The following is a 10981-nucleotide window of genomic DNA, read 5'->3' as shown; positions in this document are numbered from 1 at the left end:
ACTACGTGAAAGGGAAGAGAAATATGCATTTTTGTGTCACAAGATCTGAGCTCAGAAGCTGACTTCACTCCCCTCGCCCCTGGATGGAAAGGCAGCCCTTTTCTGGGGCTCTCACATGTTACCAAGCTCTTCTGCACTCCCAGGAGAAACTCAAGAATTTATAACTAGAGTTTCAGTGGATAAGAAAAAAGAGAGACCCACTTGCAGATTTTTTTACATACAAATATATCCACAGACATTTCCAATGCACATGCCCCTGGCTGTGGCTGAGGTCCTTCCATAGTTTAGGATTTAGGGAAGATCAGTGTTTGTTTTAGTTAAGCACTTCAGCTCCCCTTAAAAAAGAAAGCCCTGGAAATAAAGTTCAGTGCCAAAGAGCAGCACCATTCTTTGTATTAATAAAACAAAGGGAATAATACAGATGTCCTTGAGAGTAACTGTTTCTTACAGAGATAAGGTGGTGATTAATGGGAAATTTGTTCTTGCCAGAAGTGGCTATCAAGAATAAGTAAATAAATGGTATGGTTCCATTCTTGCAGTCTACCCACCATAAATATTATTACTCTGGTAATAGGAAGCCGTGCTACTGCTGCCCATTCAGAGGTGGAGATTCTGAAAGCCTCCTTATCCCTAAGGTTATTCTGTTGATGATGTCGTTTGCTGTGATGCCACAGGAAAAACAAATGGCATGGCAGCCAATTCAATCTAGGTTTAAAATAATTCCCAGAAGAGAATGTTCTTTTCTGATGGTGTCACTGCCCCTTGTCAAAATTAGCCAAATACCTTAGCCTCAAGAAATGAGATGGCCTTTATGAAACTGGATTTTAAACCTGATAAAATGCTGGAACAAATAAATATGGGTTATGTCCCTTCTGATGCATTTTAAGACATGGTGCATGTCCCTGCAGCAGCTCATCCCCCTCCTAAGCACTCAGTGGGAAGCAGAACATTGCTAGGAGGCACTGACCTCCTGCAATCCTCTTTAGCACTCGCCTGAAGTTACTTGCACAAGACAGAGGATTTGCAATGCTGCCTTAAGTGGAGCTAGAGAAGCCTCTCCCCTACAAAGACATTCAGTTGTCCCCATAGTTTATTTATGGATTTTTTTTTATTTCATGGTTCAAATATGTTATCTAAGTTATTCTGTCAAGAACTATAAATGATGATTGTTCGTTAGCTGCAGCACTTGAATAATTGTATCAAAGGGTAATAAAGTGATAGAAGGGATTTATTAACCTGATGAAGTAACTCATTAAATCCTTCAAATGCATTAATGAAGGAGGAAGAGTGGGCCTTTTGGTATGAGTGAGATGGGAAATGGAGCAGCTGGGCCAGCCCGATAAAAATGATCAGATATCCCAAATCACTTTCATTCACTTAATAATTTTGGGCATTTCTATTTTACATTATATTCCTAACCTAAGTAGCTCTGCCTCAGATCTCAGTTCGTTTTGTTTCACTGTGGCCTGAAGTTACATCTATGTTTATGAGTTGAAAGCCAAAGAACACATCAGTGAATGATGAGTTTCTTGCCTCATGCAGCAAATAAGGGACATGAGCCAAATCCTGACTGTTGAAGTGCACTAGAATGGCAAACTGTTGCAGTTGTCAGGGGTCACTGCAGCTGTGACTTGCTCAGGTACCTGTGAACCTGTGGACACACAGTGGAAGGTGAGGATCACCCCTGGTCCTTCCAGTACTAGCACAACATCCACTTCTGATGATGCTCAAGCAGACTGTTTTTAAATGTATGAGGGCTCATTGTCAAGGACAAGGGGCAATGGATGTAAAATACAGTGTATAAAGTTCCACCTCAACATGAAGAAGGACTTTACTGTAAGGCTCACAGAGCACTGGAACAGGCTCCCCAGAGAGGTCGTGGAGTCTCCTTCTCTGGATGCATTTCTGTGTGACCAGCAATAGATCATGTGGCTCTGCTCTGGCAGGAAGGTTGGACTTGATGATCTCCAGAGGTCCCTTCCAACTTCTAACACCCTGAGATCTTATGACTTCCTGCTGGCAGGCTGTCAGTGTGTTGGCCATAAAGTGCCAGGTGAGTTTTGACTCTTTTCTTCCAGTAGCCTTTGACTAAATTAAACTCTTGTGTGGTATGTACCTGGTGGTTCTTTAAAGTAGACCTGTCTGCTGCTGATTGAGCAGGTGGCCTGACCAGCATGGCCAGCCTGGTACTGTTCTGACCACAAGTTTTAAGAGGACAGATTCCTGAAAGTTGCTGTGTAAGACTTGGCTAAGAAATACAGAGGTCAAGGATGACTGCAGTGAAAATGTTAGCTGAGCTGCACTATTTCCTTTGCACCGACAGCAATCTGCACAAGCAACCTCTGCTCAGGAAGAAAGAGCTGGATGGTAGAGAGAGAGTGCCCTGGGTGAGGGAGGCCAGGTACGTAGGAGTACAGCATGCCGGCCAAGGATCATCCCTGGGATGACCTGCTGCGTTTCCAGGCAGCTTTCAGTGAATTAGTGGTTGCTATCCCATTTCCTACCTGCAGAGCGTCTGGTTTAAGCCGGAGCTGGTTCCTTTGATTATATTTTTAACTGTTAGGAAAGCCACTGCATGAATGCAAGCTGCACTTTTCCAGTCTGAAGCATGAGAAAGCTTCCAAGTGCTCAGGCAGCATTTACTGCTGGAGGTGCTGCTATAACCCACTTCAGCAGGATGTAGTCTACCATATGGCCACAGTTGTGTGGCACCTGGGCTGTAAAGAGAGGGGAGCTCAGAAACAGAGTAATTTCCAACATTACTTGTGGTGTGGCTGATTTATGGTGGACTGGAATCAGCAGCGTGAAATGAGGGTGGTTACAGAACTGTTTTTTATGGTCAGGTGGCAGTGGTGTGCTTCTGCTGAGTGATGACATTCACAGGACTAGGACATCTGAGAAACAGAAAACTCTGGTTTCGACCCCCTGTCAAGGAGGTTTTATTGGGAGATATGAAAACGTGCAATTTGTGTCTTACTGGTAATTCCAGTGCCCTAGGAAAACTGAGGCTGGTCGTTGTAGCTTAAATCAATTAGTAGAAGGATGTGGGATGCCTTTTTTGTTTTAGACACATTTTTTCATGGTTGCATTCCAGATAAAATGCTGTTCTGTCAGGGATTCTAATCACCTTTCAGCCATTTATGTAAAATACATGTCTCTGAAAGAGGTAATGAATGCAATATCCCTGAGGCTTGAGGACTGCTGGGATGTGAAGCGCAACTGTAACGAAGTGAGACGTGGGCATTATTCTCAAGCATCAGGCCTCCTGCCACCACTGACTGGGCTGCCACATCCTGCTTCTCTGTGATGTGGAAGACAAGGTATAGAATGTGCAAAGTCAAAATAAATTCACTGTACAATGCTTTACAGTAAGGTCACCTCTGATGTAAGGCCAGTATTTAACAGCCACCAGCTTCATTATAAACCTGTTTTCATGAGTGTCTGCTCTGCTCAAATTGTGAGTCTTGGGAGAGGTGAAAAGATTGATTTAAAAGAGACCTGTGAGGTGAGCAGGTGGAGAAGAGAAGGGAGGAAATGTGTCATGTCGAATCATGACATTTCAGGTGATCTACACATCACTGCCTGTCTTTTGGCCCTCAGCCCCTGCTCTAAATAGCTATTTAAGAACTTGGAATTGACAGCCAGAGCAGGAGCCAAGACCTGCTGTCAGCTGGGCAGCACCTCCCTTTCCCAGGCGAGCTGGCTCCAAAGGAGAGACAATATGCTGCAAAGAAATGTGTCCTCCCACTGCTTCCAGCTGCAATGGACCCAGGCTGATGCTGTTCATTGCTAGGGAATGCATCAGAGGGCGAGTGGAAGCTGCACTTGTCCTTAGCCAAAAGATCACAAGAGGAAGTATTAATTTAAGTTTGCAGTCCTCAATCTCATTCCCTGCTTGTGCAGGGAACATACTGGTTTGGGCATGGATAGGTTAATTAAGAAGAGAAGCAAAGTGTTTGCCACCTTCCTTTTTCTGTGTAGAAATGGAGCTGAGCAGTTAACCAATGTGCTCTGCTTAGGAAATGTGCACCATATTATGTTTACCTAAAATAGAACAACTGACATATGCACTTTTTATTAGCACTTCTTAACTGTTGAATAAAATGTAACACAGAGATAAGGGAAAGAGGCACATTACAGGCACAAGACATTCTGAACATGACGCTCTCATTTAAAAGATCCAACACTTAAATATGTCAATATTGTATTATTAGCCTGCTGCTGTGTTTGCTCTTCTGAAAGAGATGAAGCGAGCATGACTTACATCATTCCCAAAAAATTAAAGAGAAAATCTATGTAATTAGTGAAGCAATACAAAACAGGAAAATCCTGATGGCTTCCAAATCAGAGCGCATCTGACAGTCCCCACTTCTTAGCTCTCTGAGTCTTGTGAAATTTTGTGTAACAGTCTGCTAGGTTGAGAAACATTAGCTCCTGTCTCTCCCTTTTCCAGTCTGCTAAATAGGCTGTACGTCTTGTAACCTTGCAGATGACAAAATGCACTCCTTCCCCACAGTCCACACAGTGCTAGATCATTTCAGCCTTTTTGAGTGAATGACACGCAACTCTATAACTGCATGATTAGGCCCATAGATTACCAGATTACACCTATAAATCTTCACCATAGCTACTACTCACTTGGCAGAAACAGTGAAGTCTCATCATTTTTTTCTCATGGAGAAAACATGCTGTGAAATGCAGCCTCAAAGGTCATGAGGATGGCATTTCCTTTGGTGGCCCTTAATAAACTTGCAGCTAATGCAGCAATTACCAAGCCCAATTACCTCTATCATGGCTTCAGAGCATTTCTTTTCCAAAGTCTGGATAGTTAGATTCCACCCCCCTCAGTTAATAAGTGAGGTAGATTCAACTATCTGTACAATTATCAGACAATTCTGGAGCAGGCTCTTTGTTCAATAAAAGCTTGTTCGAATGAGCAAGTTGTGCCAACAGAACTGGAATGAGGTATTCAAGTGGTACTAAAGAGATGTGTGCAGGGGCACCCTGATTTCAGTGTTAGTTTTATTTGTATTAACCTGCTCCTATGGAATCTCAGTTAAACCCCAATAAACTGAGGAGGAGAGCACTACCCAGCTCTTTAAACACATCTGTTTCCCAGTAGTTTTGCATATATATATATTAAAAAAAAGATTCAAGTTACTATATCTGAGGCAGTTCCTTATCTTGAGAGCTGTAGTCATATACCCAGCATCTGTTTAAGCATAGTTTGGAGACGCTGCACAAACCAATACATTTCCTTTGTTAGCTAACAAAGGGGCTTGGCAAGGTACATAGCTTCACTACAACCACATTTCTATTACAGCTGCTAAGTGTTAACTTGTGAGTTACACCATTTATAAAGGAGCTGGTATAAATCTACTTATTTGGCAACAGGCCAGCGCTGATCCACACTTCTTCAAATCACAACATGTTGGACTGAAATGAAGCCAATGGAATAATTCTTTACAAAGGAGAAGAGCTAAACTGTAATATGTTAGAAGTGCATCATTATTTTGAGTTGCAGCTCTTTGTTCCACTACAAAGGAAGATGGCTGTGCTCTGATACCAAGGATATGGGCGTTATTATCCCTTTTCCCTGCTCTCCCATTTTGCTTTCCATGGAGGGAATAATTGCTAGGGCTGCTTTCAAGAGTTTGAACTAGAGGTATCTGCCAGGCACCCACCAGGAGTTCAGCAGAGTGGAAAGGCTTTTAACAGTGGTCCCTGTTTGCCTTGCACCTCAGAAGTTTTGTCTTCCTAACAGGCGGATTTTGTCGGGTTTCTTTTATCTTTGACAGGTCACTTTCCTGTTTACTTCATTTATACTTAATTGGCATTTAAAATGAGCCCACTGATTTTAGATGCATTTCAGCACTCACCAAAATTACTCTAGGGGATTCTTCCTTTTCTGAAGTAGCCAAAAGGAAATCACTAATCTGTGAATAGCCCAAAATTCCATCTTTGTACCCCTGTGTGTACCTATTACCAACAGTAGCTGTGACCTTGGATCACATCTAACATTGCCTTTAGGTTACCATGAAAGAGCCATGCAGGGACCTGCTTTTTTCTTTCTACTTTTTTCTTCTAGCACCACCTAAGTCCAAAACACTCTAAATGTAGTAGCCCTTCAGGCATGCTTCAGAAGTATTTGCCTATGAATCACAGAATCACTGAATCACAGAATGGTTTGGGTTGGAAGGGACCTCCAAAGGATTCAGTGATTCTGTGATTCGCAGGCAAATACTTCTGAAGCTTGAGCCCACCTCTCCAGCTTGTCCAGGTCATTCTGGATGACATCCCATCCTTCTAGCATATCACTTAGCTTAGTGTCATCTGCAAACTTGCTGGTGGTGCCCTCGATCCCACTGTCTGTGTCACTGATTAAAATATTACATGGTACAGGACCCAGTAGCAACCCCTGAAGGACCAGGGACAAGAGATGATGGTCAAGCTGTGGTAGTGGTTAAAAGGTTTTCTCACTGATGCTCAGATGTTGGCTGAACTTCTACCTTTGTGTCAGGGTATCTGTGGCTTGAGATCAACATTTGCTTTCTTGTTTAAAATTATGTCAGTAAAATCACATAGACATCAAGAAAATCTTAAGAGGAACTAATAGAGTTATTAGATTAATAAAATGTGTAAAGCTGAAAGGAAATGTGTTATTCAGAGCCAACTGATTGTACATAAGAAGAACTGTCACCTTTAAGAAGGGAGGTAATGAATTATATGTGAGAGGAAACTTCTTGATGAGTGAAAACTGCTTTGGTAGATTAAGCTCTGTCAATAAAAATGTTCCAAGGAAAGATAAGACTGTGATAATCTGTAATAGGGTTGGAATAATACTCTTGCTGGGCTGTGATTCATCCCTAATTCTAATGATTGTCTGGTATGTCCCACAAGCTTGCAATTAATCTGCCATTGTCACAGGTACCAGGATTATAATATACCCCTAAAATGAGCAAATTGTACTTCTGAGATAAACTAATCTTCTTGCAGCAGGTAATTTCAGGAAGATAATTGATGCACACAACATATTTGGTCTAGCCTTGAGCTCTGTGGTAAAGGGTTGGACTTGATGATCTGTGAGGTCTCTTCCAATCCTGATGATACTGTGATACTTTTCTACTAGTGATCAATATTACTACTAGCATCAACTAAATATATTAACAAATACAATAAAATGGCCTTTTCTGATCCCTGGAATATTTACGGTCCAGCAGCAATTCCATCCCTTTGGACAGCAGTGTGGGAGGATACACATAAGGTTAGCCAAGCTTTCACCTTTCTGCCTCACCATACAGAAAGAAATAAAGGGAAGAAAAGAAAAACAGTTCCAAAGCTTTCGTTTCTTGGGCTGAGAACTGCCAGCGGTCTTGCCAAAGCGATGGGGATGGAAATAGCCATTTTTGGTGGATGGGGTCGAGGAGCGTTGTGCACTGGCGCCCTCTGCCCGCCTCCTGGAGAACTGCATCGCTTCGGCTTGTCCGCTTGGCAATCAACTGCAGAGCGGTGCGCGATGGGTTTAAATAATTAAACAGCGCTTCAGCAGCTTAGCGAAACGAACCAGCCATTGCATCGACAAAGAATTCTAGTTTAGTAGGTTTAAAAACAGCAAAAAATGCCACGTTCCCTAAAGAGAAGTGGCATTGATTCTGTTTTGTGGGAAAAGTTGTGCATTGGTGGTGCTAATTCACATCTTTTTCTGCAAAATGCCTCGTTTTCTCAAAAAAAGAAGTGTCCTCCTTCAGAATAACATCTTATTCCTGTTATTAATGATATCTTATTTCTATTAAAGTTATTGCGTTTAAAAATTGGCAGATTCAGGAATCTCAATTAAAACAAAACATAAAAAGGACACATTTGTTTAGCCTTGGACCTGCACAGGGAGCAGGAGCCCAGCAAAGAGCTCCTGTCTTGTCTGGCAAACACTTCTGAGGGTTTTTACTGGCTGTAGGAAACCAGTGAGGAAAGCGGACGAGGGAGGATGAGGGTGAGACTCTAACTGTTTGGGAGGGCAAGAGATGAGAAAGCAGAAATCAGAAGTGACTTACAGTCGAGCCAATGGATGTGGACTAGACTTTAAACTGTCTTGCAGGCAGCAGTGACTGCGACTCACTGGTGAGATCTCAGGTGGTGGGGACCTAGTAATAACAAATACCCTGTGTCAGATAACAAACAAATGCATGTTTTCAACGAGACCAAGGAGCTGAGATGGATGAAATAACCAGCCAAGCCATGTTAAACAAAGAGCTCCAACGTGCCATGACACCGGCAAGTGTCCCCTACACTCCATATGCCTAATGCTACAGAACAGACCCAAATGCATTGTCTAGCTTCTCAAACACATCATCTAGCTTCTCATCATCTTGTATGCCAGCAGGATTACACCACAGATGATGGTGAGCTGCACTCACTACTGTATGCTGACACCTTTTAAAGTGATGTTTGTTGTTGGAAAGCCATGCAGCGGCAGAAGTGCTATATGAGGAGCCTAAATGGAGCCCCACTGTTTCTTTGTGTGCTCTCCCAGCTAACTGCACTGCTGACAGGCAGCACTATTAAGCAGTCATTAGCAGCATGTCTGAAAGCTTGGCTTCTGCTGATAATAACGGGCTATTCAATATTGTGAGTCTTTGTAAGAGAGGGGGCACCTAAATGAGAATAATGAGGTCATTCTGTGACATGCCTGAGGATATGGAACCATGGGTAACTTTTTAGCCCGTTTGATATGTGAACACATTACATTCTGTAGTGACAGATTATTTCTAGCCTTCAAATAAAGGAGCTTCTTCCATTAAGCCACACCACACAACATCAGCACCAAGAGGTAATCAAAACACTGGCACTGTAAAGCACAGCCTTCAAAATAATCTTGTGTAACCCAACCAAAACAGATACATGGGCAGATACATGAATCAGAACAAGGGGGAGAAATAAGGTCAGAAACCCATCAACTTTTAACAATTAGCTGAGTCTCAAAAGATTCTATGATAAAAAGATTGCTTCCAGTTCTGCACCATGTTATTTTGCTGAATGAGATGCAATGCATGGACTGTTAATGGCTTTGAAAAAATGGACAAACTGAAATGTTAATTTTAGACCTGATTCTTGTTCTGCTTCCCAGCTGTGTTAGCCCACAAGAGCTACAACCTGCACAGGTCTGGGGGTTCACATGGTTTAGTTTGTTGCTCAGCAGGTTAACACTCCCAAGGTTTACCAGAGCAAGAGGAGAAGTATTCTTTTCCTTCCTGCTGTTCTCCAAGGTTGCTTCCTATGTTTCTGCCTGCAGAGGTGGTGCTCAGAGAATTTTCCTGTCCATGTAAGGGTCATACTACTCTCAAGCTGTGCTACTGGCCACAGAAAGTCTGTTGGCCCTTAGCTTTTCTTCTTTCATGAGAGCTTGGTTAACTTTGTTAGATGAGATATTTGTGTTTGCCGAGTTTAGCTCCACTTTCACTGTGTGGTCTTTTTGCAATGTTCTTAGTGGGGTCATACATGTGAAGCTAAGATCTGCATCATGCAATTTACTTTGTAGCTTCAGCTTCTGCACATTAGATTAACGTTAGAGCCCAAATGCACAAGCACAGCTGGTAAGAACCCAGTGCTGGGCTTTGTGAGCTCACTCCTTCCCTGGGCACCTACAGCAGGTGCAGTGGGTTGAGTATCATCCTGATGCTTGCAGTGAGGATATTTCCCATAAAAAGCTCCTGCAGGATCACCTTCATACACCTTGTGTCTGTCAAGAGGGGAAGACCACAGTACCTTTTTGTTAGGAACCACTGAAGACTTACTGATGAAGGCTTAAAAGAAAAGAGAGTAGCTGTGGGAGTGAGGGCAGGTGAAAGCATCTTGCTCTCAGAGGTGTCACTTGCTGGCAGGCAGTTTCACTGTACCCATACACTGGTTATCCTAGAGGGAAACAGATTGGCAAGTTTGCTTCTGTCCCAGTTTCTCTCCATTTAATTTCCATTTTCTTGTTCTTTGTGTTTTTTACAAGGGATTAACTTAATTCAGCAGTTCTATTTAGACTAGAAGAAAAGGTTTAATTCAAATTATTCAGGGACTTGACAGGCTGTGTTAAACTGCTTTGCTTCATCTAGCCCTCAAGCTTATTAAAGTTTTTTCTTTAATTAAAACCCATTAATGAGTGGCTGCCCTTTTTTGGTGGATATTTTTAAGATTGAACCACTCAATTGCAGTAATAAGCACATGCTTCACCTGAAAAGCAATTACAAACACAGAGAACAGTATATAGTGTTTGTTTTAGAATCCTAATGTTTCATTAGATGTTTGCTGGCTATGAATTATCTATCAGCTCAAACATAACAGTTAACTCTGATTACTTGCTCTTCTTCAATCACCAACAACCCACCATGAATTTCAACAAAACTCTATCCTGGGAGAGTGGGAAGACAGGAAAAGAGGCTGCTTTGTGGTATCTTTTTTGTGTCTTTGTGGTATCTTTTTGGTACACAAAGTGTATTTTAAAATACACTCTAGGCTTTAAATCCAGTGGGTTTTCATTAGCAGCAAGGCTGGAAAAGAAGAAATGGTTTCTCAGTGTTCTCTCAAACAAGGGGTGAACACAACAGCTGGGATAGCATCACCCTTCCTATCAGCCTAGCTCAGCCCCTTTGGACTTCCAAGGCAGGCAGGAGCATGCTCTGAGAACCACTTCTGGAGTATTTGAATGCCTTTTTATCATAGGCATGATTTAAACCTTGGGCAGTCTTACTTTCAAAGCTGGCAAAGTGGTTCTGGTGTTCATTAGATTAATTGCAGAAGCTGTGCTATTTAAATATAACATGTGTTCATTAAAGGCTGCAAAGTCTGTGCAGTTCTATTAAAAGCTAACAGACAATACAGACCTTGTCACTGGAGGAGGCAAGTCTGGCTTCCCAACATCAAGGCTTAAGCTTTGCTGGTATTTTAGGCCTATTTTTTCATTATGCATAGGATTAATCTGTTCCTCAGGCTGGGT

The 10981-nt window shown here is 42.3% G+C and overlaps 1 protein-coding gene across 1 annotated transcript in view; it reads left to right on the top strand.

Annotated features, from left to right (window-relative positions):
- LHFPL7 (LHFPL tetraspan subfamily member 7) overlaps positions 1 to 10981 on the top strand; it is a 65658-nt gene that overhangs the window by 50454 nt on the left and 4223 nt on the right. The gene's annotated exons all lie outside the window — the stretch shown is intronic.

Source organism: Pogoniulus pusillus, chromosome 27 (assembly GCF_015220805.1).
Source record: "Pogoniulus pusillus isolate bPogPus1 chromosome 27, bPogPus1.pri, whole genome shotgun sequence".
Taxonomy (NCBI): domain Eukaryota; kingdom Metazoa; phylum Chordata; class Aves; order Piciformes; family Lybiidae; genus Pogoniulus; species Pogoniulus pusillus.
Note: the sequence above shows the minus strand (reverse complement) of the source record. Positions and strands in the feature narration are given on the sequence as shown.